This window comes from Cygnus olor, chromosome 6 (assembly GCF_009769625.2).
Source record: "Cygnus olor isolate bCygOlo1 chromosome 6, bCygOlo1.pri.v2, whole genome shotgun sequence".
NCBI lineage: Eukaryota > Metazoa > Chordata > Aves > Anseriformes > Anatidae > Cygnus > Cygnus olor.
The window spans coordinates 9,422,009-9,431,579 of record NC_049174.1 but is presented as its reverse complement, the minus strand read 5'-3'; the positions used below and the strand labels follow the sequence as shown (position 1 = coordinate 9,431,579).

The window sequence follows — 9,571 nt, the reverse complement described above, 5'->3', positions numbered from 1 at the left end:
GCTAAACCTGCAGTTTACGGAATAATGCAAGATGTCATGTACAGATAACACGCCCTTGTTATCATTTATCTTTTCAGTCTTCTATAAATTTTTCAATATTTTTGTGTTCTTAATGTCTGATATGTGGTAATGCTGTTACTGGCAGGTGTGTTGATACCTGCTCTGATGAGAATAGCTGGAGTAGCTCAGTCTGAGGGTCCATCTTGCCCAGCATCACGTCTCCAGCAGCAGCCATGCGTGGGTGCTGTAAGGCAGAGCTCAGCATTGCTGTATGTGATGTTTTCCCCTTATATTCACCTGGCATTCAACAACTTTCAGTATGATTTCTATCACTGATAATTGCGCTTTCTGTGTTGCATTTGTAGGAGAGCACTGTTTTAAGAGAAGCTGTCCATGAAGAAAAAGTAGCATTGTTGGCTGTTTATCTCCACGTACTTTCATACATGCTGCTTCACCACTGTGTCCCTGCCTTAGAAGTTTCCTAAGGTATCACAGATATCCCTAGGAGAGTTTATGAGCTGAGCAGAAAAAGTTGATTAAGTTTCTGATTATAGTGTAACTTAATTCTGCTTTTTCACGTAGCAAGGTCACAGCTGTTTAGTCCATGATGGGAATTACCCCTCTATATTTCCAAGGAAGTCCTTGAAGTGAACTACTTAAAATGATGCAGTGTAAAAAGAATGCGATAGCTATAACATTTATTTCTTCCTGTTTCCAAGGCCAAAAGAAGCTGGAAAAGAGGGAATGCAAACAAACATTGGAGTGTGACCCTGGTTGGATAGTGACTTTGTTCTTTATGTTGGGAAGCTCTCTGCTATCAGCCTGCTTCAGGATGGCTGGCAAAACATCTCATGTTCCCTGTACATACAAGCCCTTCACTGTATTGAGCATGGTGAGTGAGATCCTCAGTGAGCAGTAGAAAGATAAACAGCAATGAAATGGCGTCAGTTTGTGCCAACTCATCTTTGCATCTACATTTAGGCCACGTTTTCTGTGTTACCCAAGTAGCTCACAGCTTTGGAGCGTTTCTGTTTCTTGCACACCAGATGAACTCTGCTGTAACTGTCTTCTGTTATGCTCTGCAGGGACAAGAGATCTTCAAAGAGGAGAAATACATCCTTTACTATGAGATAGGAAGCAACCTGGGATGTCTTCCAAGGATCCGTGCCTGAAACTGAAGCCAGCTGATGACTGGAGGAGAGTTCCTAGTCTCTTGAAATTCCCCTTCAAACCCCACCCCTCGGCTTGGGGGGTTGCTGGACTGTAACAGGTAATGGGGACCAGAGCAAAGAGCCTTCTGGAAACTGCTGTGGGATAATGGCTTGTGTCTGAGCTGAAAACAGGTCAGGGACTGGTGGATCAGCATCCAGCAGCAGCCATGTGGATGGCCTGGAGGAAGCAGCTGAAAGCAAACATTGTTTACTGTACTGTTTTCAAGGATTGGCTAGGTTCCCTCCTTATCTGTGATTTATGTATCTCTTGAATAGGCTGCTCATCTGTCTGCATGAGGGGACTCACTGCCTTGGGATTAAAGCTGGGAAGTGCTTTTGGAAAAACAGAAGATGTGCTGGATGAGAATAGTGTCTCTGGCCTGGCAGGTTCACACAGTTTTTTTTTCCATTAAGAGGAAAATTGATTATATTATTTGGAGAGAGGTATTCCTTTGAGGGGGAGATCATAATTTACTTACAAAACATGCACGCAATGTCCTGTTGCTATGATCTCAAGAGAAACAAACAAGTTTCCTATTCAGTGAGCAGTGCCCCAAAAGCTCTGTCTTCCTTCTTATGCCGGCATGCATCCCACTTGAGGCTTTCTCCTTTCCTTAGGTACCCAAAAGACAAGTTGCCTTGCCTTTATCTAGCTCTCTGATTATCTGTGGATCTCAGAATCAGATGTTACCACTTTCCAGAGCAATTGTGCATTTATAATATGTTAGGTTGAAGACAGCCCTGGAGTAAAGCATTTGCGCTGACCTTCCTGTTACTTTTGACTCTTTGGACTATGAATAGATCTTTTCACCAGCTGGTAGGTTCTTCACCCCTTGTGGACTTCAGAATAATATCAAAAGGCAGTCAAGGTAGAGGATAATCGGATTAAAAATAGGTTTTGGTGAGATAATGTGATGGTGCCCTGTGGCCTTAGTCTCTGAGTTTATAACTGAAGGACATGCAGTGCCTAGTGTCAAGGTTGTAGTGAGAAGTAGCTAAATGTGGAGGACAAGAAGAAGGTAGCACTAAACTGCAAGAGACACTGTGCTATAGCAGGGTGGGATAATCTGGCCCACATGGGACCACATGTGCTACCCCCACTGTATCAGAGCACCATTATTACACGAATAGTGGTCAATGAAATAACTGCATGAGCTGGACCATGCTCATTCATCTCAGCTCTCTTCTGAGCGCTGATAATGGTGAGAAATTCTGGGCCGACCACACCTCCCCGGGGATTTCTCGGCTGCTTGTGTAATCCCTGATTTGCTGGACCGGATGATCTCCACCAGTGTGGGGCCTCCCCTTCCAAGGGTAGCTGCTGTTTGCTCTAGGATTTCCCAGCATGTTCAGGCAGCAGTGAGTCTGTTGCTTTCCTGGAAGGCTCAGACCTCTTGTGGATGCATGAAGTGGTTGAGTGGCACACCAGCAGCCCTCTGAGAGAGCTGTATTTCACTGTCAATAGTCATTGCACAGGTCTGTCGGATGCTTCCTGAAATTTGGCTAATGGAGAAGATCTTAAATGCCTTCTGGACTCAGTCTCTGGGCAGGATGGAAGCACAAATCCAAATATACTCAGTGGGATTTAAAGAGATATAGGTTACCACTAATTTATATCTTGTGGTGTAACCTGGCCCTGCCTGAGCTTCAATAGGAAAAATTTTGCTTTGCAATCCGAGTTATATTCATATCTATTTCTGTCAAACCAAGTGGGAAAACCCTTGGGTCCAACTCAACGGGTTGAGAGAGAAATGACTCAGTCACCAAGCTTGGAGTCCCAGATGAGTCTGTTGCCTTGCCCCACTGAATGCGGTATTTGACAAAAAGATTGATTTGTGCTGACTTACTGGGAATTTTTGTTCCATGTTGCAAAATCATGTCTTGATGGCTTCTGTTCTTCACTGTGCCCTGTCCTATGAGCTAGACCTTCAGTGCTCTCAAAGCATGATGAGGAATGGACGGTTTCTAACCTGGTTATGTGGCCTCTGTCTCTTCATCACCAGGTTTCATGGGATATCTTTGCAAGCATCTTGTCTCTTGTGTATAACCCACAATGAAGGGGTCAAGACTTTTATAAATCCTTAGCAGCTGTGATATGTAAGATGTTTTTTTCAAAAGCACTTACCCTATGATGAACACCACTTCTCCTGAAATCAGTGGTGAATTATCTTGATTTCTGTGGGTTAGGGTTAGAGAAACAATAGGATTTTCATAAAATCCCACAGGTTCAGCCACGATTTCAGCATTTACCATCCTGAATTCTCTTTAAAGACAAAGAAAATCTCAAGAGACCTTAAATGAACCATTTCCTCCATTCATTTCAGCCCACAACATGGGAGGAGAGTGCACTCATGAACTTGCTTTAATATTCAGCCTAAGATTATCATGTAAAAGAGAGAACCTGAACAAAAGTTGATGAACTTCCAGATATGTGAACATGTCATCTTAAGTTAAATGAAACTTATCCATGAAGTATCGGGGCTTCTTGTGACTAGTCTCTACCCTAAATTAGTGATAGTGACATTAGTCTTAAGGGAAACAGATTTCTGCTAAAAATTATCACCAGTAACAATCCTAACCCCCAAATCCATGTTATTAGGCTACACAGTTAAAAACCTCACTAAAATGAAGTGGCTAGGTTATATTTCTTATGTGTTTTATTATTCATGATTTTTTATTTCTCTCTCATCGGGAGATCAGGGTTTTCAAGTTGTGTGTGTGTTCTGTATATGACAGTATATGAGACTCACTCTCATATTCCCTGAATGGACAGATAATTGGCTTGGGGAATGACAGCCACTGGGTATGATGCTATCTCACCTCCTTTGCTGCTTGCTAGCCCAGAGGACCATTAGGTACATTTGACTGGGCTCAGCTCTTGGAGAAAGACAATTTCCATTTCACTGCTCCTGGGGCCTGACCCTTGAATCCCAACTGGAAAGTGTTTGTCCCTCAAAAAGAAATATTATAGCTTTTTCCTGCAGCTGATTAAAACAGTTCAGTGTCCTCAACATCACCTGTCTTGGCAAAACACTGCAGCTTGATTGAAGCCTCCACTGAAGCCAGCTTTTAAGCTCTCCATCTCCTGGAAGTACCACTGTAAGGACTGCAGCTGTCAGAGCAGGCAGAATAGAGCTGCAGCTCCATGTCTGTGCGTAGCATGTTTTCCTAGCTCTGTACGTCTGTGTGGTAAAAAGTGATGTTTAACATCTATGGGAAATACTAAGGATTTCTTTGTCATCTGCTTTGGAGCCTCCTTCAGCTGCAACTGAGGAGACAGGAAGAATTTGGCTGCTGTTCTCTGCTCCTGCACCACCCAGCCCATACTGACAGCTACAGCAACTCAGTGACTACTGTATTTTTCGTGGCCCTTCTGGCAGGAAGAGATGAGAGGGAATGCAGCTACTTCAATACCCCCTTGTTCCAGGCATGTCTGTCTTTCCCCAACAGCCCCCTTGGTGGTGCATAGCTGTTGCAGAAGCTGGCTTCGTATGAAAGAGGGAAAGTAAAACCTATTTATAGACAGCCGGAGCGGCACATTATTCAAGGGTAAGCTGTTGACTCATGCCCATCTGATATCATTTAATGGATTAGATATTGCCAGTGAACAAAAATAAATGGTCTTTCTCCCTTCTGGTCGATAGAATTAACTTTTCTTAAGCTGGTATTTGCTTGTCTAGCACAGCATGAGCTCTCAAGGATTCTGCTATAGGTGTATGCATTGTTGGGAAGGTGCTAATCTGAGTTTCCTTGGGATTATGATGATGTAAACAGAAAAACGAGTTCAGCAAAACTAGTGGAGAGCCTTCGACTTTGTTGCTTACCTTCAGTCTCTTTTAAAAGGACATGCAGAATTCTGGGGGAACGAGACAGAAAGGCAGCCCTGTTAACACCAAGGATTCCTCCTCTTCTATGGTAGAGTCTTAGAAAGGTCCTTCTCTCCTCCTCATCCCAGCCTGTCTCGGGAGGGTTCTGTTAAATAGAAATTACATTCTGTTTCCTGTCTGTCTTGAGCCATTTGCTCTTGGTGTCAATTTTCAAGCCCTGAATCACTGTTTGGGGATGCAGGCTGGAAAGCTGATGGGAACTGATTGCCTATCAGCAGCTGAGATGCAATTCTTGGCTTCGCTGGTCTTGGGAATCACACAGTGCAGACCGGGACAGCATCATGCACGTAGTGTAAGAGACCAAGCACTCCTCATGGGATGAGTGCATAAAATCATAAAGCAAACACTGATTGCAAACTTTGGGACATGAGAGAGGTGGGGGAGGGGGGGGGGACACCAACTCATAATTCTTTGTCTTGCTGCTCAGGGGCAGGGAAAAAAAAACTAAAAGAATTAATGTAGTTCCTTTTCTTTTTTTAGGTCACAGTTGAAATTAACCATGAGGTATTTAACACTGAAGTGGACAGAGCAAGTACTTGAAAACTGTTGGACTGAATGTCTCTTCCCAAAGAGAAACACGCACGACTTGCTTGGTGTAAGGTCACGCTCATCACCAAGGTCCTTGGTTCCTTCATACAGCTGGGATGATGAAACCAAGGCCAAGGCTGTAGGCATCCCACTGCGATGTAACAGAGGGGAGATACCACGGGCAGGTGGGGAAAACTGGCTTTGGAACAGGCCTCCCATACAAACCTTACACTGCTGCTGCTCTGGGACAGGTTGGCTCTGTGAAACCAGACCAGCAGACGGATGAGAGACTGAAATTTGGGACTGTTTTTATCCCAAATGAGGACAGGAGCAGAGAGAATGGAACTCAGAGCTAACGTCCTAGCTGATGCTAAACCTTCATGGGGTCTGGAAAACCTTTAGTATTCTGCTCTGTCCCATTAGATGGGAAGTGCAAAATTTAGTCTTCTGCTCTCCAGGTTAGCGCTGCATATGCTGGGCTGTGCTCCTATTTAACGAGAAAACTTAGCCTGAATCTGAGGAAGAAAAAAAATCTTCCCTGAGATAAACTTCTTCATAATAAAAATGTATTTCTTTTCCTGACAAAACAAAATTTTTTCATGGGGTGAAAACTCCATCCAAAAACACACAGTAAGAAAGCACATCACAAGAATACAGGCAAAGTAGTCATCAACAATTAGAATAGTCACTTGGAGAGGGGCCTGAAATAGCTAAATAAATAAAGCTGCTGTATTTGTGATATGTTGATTAATGATGTGGTAATAGCTGAGACACGTCTGTAATAACTAATTGGCTTTAAAAAACCTAAGCAGAGCCAGGATCCTCTTTGGGCTGAAGGGGCATTTGCAGTTTGCCAGCAAGGCAAACATTGGGATCATACCCAACAGATCTGGGAAATCACAGCAAAGCCCAGAAAGCACATGCCTAATCCTACCCTTCCTCCAAAAAAAAATTGATATATATATAGATAAAATGGAGCAGAAAGAATGTTGGTGCCATTGGAGAAAGGGTGAAAGACTGAGGTGTCCAAGTCAGGCAGGAGGCCCGTGTCAGAGCCAGGAGCTGAAATCACCTCTCCTGAGGATGGTCTTTAATATCACTGCCAAGAGTGATATTAACCAAGAGCTGACCTCCCTGTGGCTCCTGTCGTGTCAGATCTCTGTGCTCTGTGGGCCCTGCCATTTGCATCCAGCTTCTTTGGTTTATCATTTTTGCTCATCTGCCTTCGGTCTGCTTTCTGAGTGGGTAAGCATCACCAGGGAAAAGGTTTGAGGATGGATTAGCATGAAAAAAACTGAGGTTCTTTTCAACCCAAACTCCTGCAAAAGTTTAATGCTGTGGTGGAGGAGAGTTAGGTTGTGCAGAGTGGTTCAGAAGATGGGGAGGAAGAGAGCAGGAATTAACCCTGGGGCATGCAGTGGGCAGATTCCCCAATACAGAACAGCCTTTGGGGACTGCCAGGATCACAGGATCTGCTCTTTACAGCCTGGAAGAAGCAGAAGAAAGCTCAGCCATGACAGCAGGCAGGAGGGATGGAGTTAACTGGTGGCAGAACTTCACCTCTTTGCTCTTCTGCTCTTTTTAGGAAAACCTCGTCTTGGAGAAAGGAGCTGGCTTTACAGAGGCAGGTGGCCCTAGGAATTCAGGGGGCTGCTGGAAGCTGGCAGAGGTTGCTCCACGGAGAAGAGGAGATGTAGGGGGTGAGTGAACAGGCTGAGCCACTGCGTTTGGTTATATTTGGTGGTGGTGAGGAGCATGTCAGCAACAGGTGCTTCACACGTGCTGGGTGGCAGGGATCATGCTGGAATTAGCTGTCTTTGTGCCAGCTCAGATGTACTTAATGGGAGGGGTGGGCTCTGGCCCCGACAGCAAAGCAGGTGTAGGTCTGCACCCTGATATTTTGGTAACAGACCCCATTCAAATGGTGACTGGTGGAAATAGGAGAAGCAGTGTGAGAAAGTCTAACTTAAAAGGGGACATTATTAGAGGAGCTGGTTCCATCCTCCCAACGCCAAGACATTCACCTTGCAGACAGGTGCCTTAGACGTGTTTTGTCCCAAGAAACGTGGTAAGGAAGGAACAACTTCTGTGAGCAGAGACCTCTTCCCTTAGAAACAGCCTGTTTCACAGGGAATGGCAAAGCCATTTGAACAGTGCTGCTCCACCAACTCCAGTCATAGGAGGCTTTTCAGCAGCTAGTGGGGATGCAGTCCCTGACTAGTTGCATTTGCCCAATCCCTGACCTTTTAGGTCGGTGGGAAGAGTCCCAGGCAGTCAGCAGGCTTGAGAAAGAGCCCCAAATGACAGAGGAAATCAGACTTTGGGATCTTTGAGCTGTTATTGCTGCTTGACTCATGGCTGTGGGTATTTTTGTGTGTGTGCAGCTGTTGGGAGAACTGGGGGTGGCTACTGGGAGATGATTAAATGCATGTGACATCCCTGAGGTGAAAGAGCTCTGTGGTGAGGCCGTAGAATGTTACAACAACCCTAAGAACCAGTAAGTCTGGCAGGCATTACTATCTGTCAGGACTGTACCCTGGGGAGCAGATATTGGCTCTGCTGTGAGATTTCTTGGGCTGTTTGCGCAAAGATAGCACCCACCACTCCCAGTCTTACATGAACAAGGCCAAAGAGATGCTCTGTTGCCCCCATGGAACCTACTGCTTAGAAAAGAAATGAGAAGGAGAGCTGAAGGGGTTGTTTAAAGCTTGAAATCCTAAAAGAAACAGGGATTGCTCAAATGTGGGTGCTAAAAGCCAGGCTCTTCTAGCCACCTTTAGGTGCCTTCTTAAATGGGTCTCTCCCCACTAAAGACAGGGGAGAGCTCATCTGCTCTAGCAGCCTGCGCTAAGGATCATACCAGCCTTGTTGGCCTGGTCCTTTATCAGTTGTACAGAGGATGGGAGGTTAAGTGCCTCTCTTGAGGGTTCAACCACCATGGGGTATCTGTCTTTATTTATTGGTGCCAAGGGCATAAGGACAGGTCTAAAAGCCAAATTGCGGAAGTCCTGGGCTTGAGACCCAGTGGGAATGCTGAAACCTCAAACCTTCTTAGTAGAAAATATCTAAGAAACCACAGGGTCTTTTTTTTTTAATTGCCTCCTGAGCTCCAGAATTAAAGAATGGAGAGTGCAGGCTCAGAGATCTGTTGGTCTGTAAAGCTTCTGGCTGTTGTAGGAACTCCTGCTTTCAGGTGTGTGCTGTCAGGCAGCAGCTAAGTGAGATGCATAGCTGGGCTGCTTGCAGCTGCTGGCTCCCCTCTATTCCCAGCTCTGCTTCTAAGAATGGTCGGAGTCAGGGCAACAACCAAAGTGCCAGGGAAAACTTTCAGTGGAGAGATGGCTGTAGTCCTCTATCTGCAAAGCTGAAAATGGAGACAGACCAAAAAAAAGTCTGAAAGCCCACAATGGTAATAATAATCCCCAATTCCCTCACAGTCAGTCTCATCTCACCCCACCCTTTATTTTCTTCTCCAGCCGGAAAACATTCCCCCAGCACCGCTGGCACCCTTACCAGGACAGATCTGGTGCTGGGGGTCAGGCGGAGAGATAGTGAGAAGGACTGGGTTTCGTACAGGACAGTGAGTCCAAATCATTGCCGTGCCAGAGATTTTTTCTATGTGACATTAAGCCTGCCTTTTAAACCCTTTTCTGTCTCAATCCTACAGTTAAATGGGAGAGTTCTTTACCCTTTAGCTGTTTGGATTTTAAGCTCTTGAGACAGTTTTTTTTTTTTATTTCTTAGGCCTGCATACATCACCTAGCCTGCCTGACCCTGGCTGTGACTGCTCCTGTGACAGCCCTTTTAATAAAGGAACAAGCACAACAGAATCAGCCAGTTCTCCCCCCTCACATTTCCTATCAGAGCAATTGCACCAGGGTCAAGGAGGCAGGATTTGACTCTAACCTGTCCCTGCTGTCAGGTGTGAAAGCACAGCACGTGTTG

The 9,571-nt window shown here is 45.2% G+C and overlaps 1 long non-coding RNA gene across 3 annotated transcripts in view; it reads left to right on the top strand.

Moving 5' to 3' along the window:
- Positions 1 to 535: 535 nt before the first annotated feature.
- The window catches only part of LOC121071976, a 31,108-nt gene continuing 22,072 nt past the window's right edge, over positions 536 to 9,571 (top strand). For 2 of the 3 annotated variants that reach the window (XR_005820908.1, XR_005820906.1), the window contains exons 1-6: positions 536 to 892; positions 1,086 to 1,270; positions 1,488 to 1,598; positions 4,464 to 4,760; positions 5,579 to 5,811; positions 7,212 to 7,326. This is a non-coding gene — a long non-coding RNA (uncharacterized LOC121071976). Of the gene's footprint in view, positions 893 to 1,085; positions 1,271 to 1,487; positions 1,599 to 4,463; positions 4,761 to 5,578; positions 5,812 to 7,211; positions 7,327 to 9,102; positions 9,207 to 9,571 lie in introns of all 3 variants that reach the window. The other variant, XR_005820907.1, reaches the window with a different exon arrangement.